At 37.6% G+C, this 3,136-nt stretch overlaps 1 protein-coding gene across 2 annotated transcripts in view; it reads right to left on the minus strand.

Annotated features, from left to right (window-relative positions):
• Adgrg7 (adhesion G protein-coupled receptor G7) overlaps positions 1–3,136 on the minus strand; it is a 54,493-nt gene that overhangs the window by 50,790 nt on the left and 567 nt on the right. The window lies entirely within an intron of this gene.

Here is a 3,136-nt window from a genome sequence, read left to right on the forward strand (position 1 = left end):
TTCTTTCTTTCTTTCTTTCTTTCTTTCTTTCTTTCTTTCTTTCTTTCGCACTAAAATGATCCTCATGTTCCAAGATCAGTTGTAGGAGTTAGATTTATTATTGAGTCTGATTCTGCAGAAAGTACTAAATTGTGTAAAGTGAAAGAAAGAGATTGTTTTCTGAGCAACAATAAACTTACCTGATAACATACATTTTCTACTGAGTAAGAATTATGAGTGCTGTAAAGTCTGACCTTGGATTTGAGACTATCTAAATCTTCTGGAGCCTTTTATTAGGCCAAGAGACAAATCTGCCCTGAAGTAGGGACGGAAGGTTATGTCTGGAGTAGGAAAGGAACAGATAGCCGAAGATTCTTAAGGCAGAAGAACTGTAGGATACAGTTAAAGAAGGCATTGCCATTGTGTGTAAGTTGAGCTGCCCGCTGATGAATAGATATTAAAAAAAGCACCTTCTCACCATTGTATTGTGAGCATCTGGGTATGTTTGTACTAGGATTAGCTCAAGCTGATAAATGTCAAAAGAAAGAAATGCAACGAAATCCACGTTTGTATTTAACATTCATTACCAAGTGTGATGGGACTCAAAGCCATGCTGCCTTTTGCTGTTAGAAGCATGAAGCCAATGGAGATAGATGTCTTAGGTCTATCATTTGTAAAAATACATTACTTTTTTTTTTTTTTAATGAACATCCAGTATGATAGGGCTGGGGTTCTGGGCATGCACAGATATCTTTTAACATAAATGTACTCTGCAAGATTGCTGATCATAGGGTTAAACAAGAGGCTCTATGTAATTGGAAAGATCTTAATGAAGCTCAGAGTGCAGTGGTCATATGCCACACGACTTAAAGCAGCAGCACAAAACAAAAATAATGTCTTTTAAACATCCAAATTTGCATTTCTCTTACTATTTTGAAGGAAATCATGAGGATTCGGTAGCTTTGTTATCTCATTTCTGAACACAACTACTTGAGAATTCTTCATTCATGCTATGGACTAAATGCATCCTCTCAAAATTCATGTTTTGAAATCAAATTCCCAATATAATAGCATTAAGTGTTACACACTCACATGGTGGCGCATGCCTTTAATCCCAGCACCAGGGAGGCAGAGGCAGGCAGATCTATGAGTTCGAGGCCAGCCTAGTCTACAGAGTACGTTCCAAGACAGCCAGGGCTACACAGAGAAACCCTGTCTCTAAAACCAAAAATAAAAATAGAAAATAGCATTAAGTGTTGAGTCGTCATGAGTATAATATCATCTGGGATACATATTGTGAGCTCCACAGCAGCCTGAACTGTAAGGCAAGCTTTCAAAGACAAAAAGGGCATGCATGAACCCTGCCTCTAAGAAAAATCAGGTTAAGAATAACTTACAGCTAAGAAAGGGACTAAAGATAAAACATTTCACGGTGACATTAAATGAGATGGATAGAATGAAATGAGATGGAAGGGAAAGAGATGAAATACTCAGAAGAAGTTAATGAAAAAGAAGGAGGTGAAACAAAACAGAGTTAAACAGATATAAACAGAACTAAACAAAAATAAACAGAACTAAAGCACACTCCAAACAAAATTCACAAGACCAGCAGTGACTGCAAACAGTATCAGTCCTAATCTTTTTATTTTTTTAAATGATAGTGATAGCCTTCTAATTTTTTGTTGGCTCTACCCCAGAGTTGAGGGATATCCCTTATAGAAAGAGCCGACTGAAAAACTAACAGCAACTAGTCCTGCTGAGGATGAGTATGTTACACTCTGCGACACAGAGGTTTGAATGCCCTTCACTTCCTCCAAAGGCGGCTAGCAGCTCAGAGGTGTGCCCACACTTGAGCAGCTCACTCTAAGCCTTTGACTATTATGCATTTTCTGTCCTATGTTCAGCCTTCTTCCTCATGTTGCTTTTGTACTTTGTCCTTGTAATGGTTAGATTTAACTGTGTCATTTATCAGTCACAAGTTTCCCTTTAAAAATGGATGTCATTATGAATACAACAAGAAGGGAGAAATTTCTCATATAGGTAACCATTAAATGAGATCTTAAACATTTAATGACCCTAATAGCAAGAAAGACTCTTATGGTTTGCTTAAACCTGAACTAAAGTTTCAAAATTCTTTTGTCCTGCTTAATTTCTTACTGTAGTTATCTAAGTGCTGCTATCATGTCATTCTCTGAATTCTGTTCTCTTGGGGTAAGGTAGAAATGGCTCCATTGCAGACTACCTCTTGAGCAGCAGCAATATCAAATATTCATTCTCAGCATGGGATTCTGCAGTCTGGCACCATTGGACAGCAGTTCCCCGCCTTCCTTGAGGACAGACTGCTTCTCCTTACTGGAGAAGTCTGCACATCAACTTTGAATCCCTTTATAGCAGTGGTTTTCAGTCTTCCTACTGCTGTGACTCTTTAATACAGTTCTGCATGTTGTGGTGACCCCGATCGCAGCATTAGTTTTGTTGCTACTTTATGACTCTAATTTTGCTACTCTTAGGAATTATAATGCAAATATCTTTTCCAGTGGTCTTACGTAACTCCTGTGAAAGCGTCAGTAGACCCATAAAACATCATGACCCACAGGCTGAGAGCCTTTGCTTTATAACAAATTTCCAGAGGCCAAAGGATGCAGGATTGGAATCACTGAAAATGTATTTTTGAGTTCTCAAAGGCTTTATTCTAATGCCATCATTTTATACATAAACATGCTTCTGTCCCTATTTCCCATGTGAGGTGTAAAATACAGTAGGAGACTTACAAACACATACTGAACCAGGAGAGAAATGCCCTTTCAACTTGTTTTAACTGTTTCAACTTTAATTTTCTATACCTAATAAGTGGGAAACTTGTACCTAAACCTAAGTTCATTTCACACACAACTCTAGTGCTAACATCTCTAAGCTTTCTTCTTGAGATGAATTTCTCTTCTGTACATGGTTGCTTGGGAATCTGTGTTCATAACTATTTACCTTTCTAGGATTTAGCTAAATAAACCCAAATACACAGTTTTGTACTTTCTATTGTTATTTATCCTAGCAATTCAGAAATTAAAATAGTACAAAGGAACCAATTCAAAACTTTTTCTTCACCACCCCTACTCTCTCTCTCTCTTTTACACACACACACACACACACACACACACAC

This window comes from Psammomys obesus, unplaced genomic scaffold, assembly GCF_907164565.1.
Source record: "Psammomys obesus unplaced genomic scaffold, mPsaObe1.curated_primary_1811, whole genome shotgun sequence".
Taxonomy (NCBI): Eukaryota; Metazoa; Chordata; class Mammalia; order Rodentia; family Muridae; genus Psammomys; species Psammomys obesus.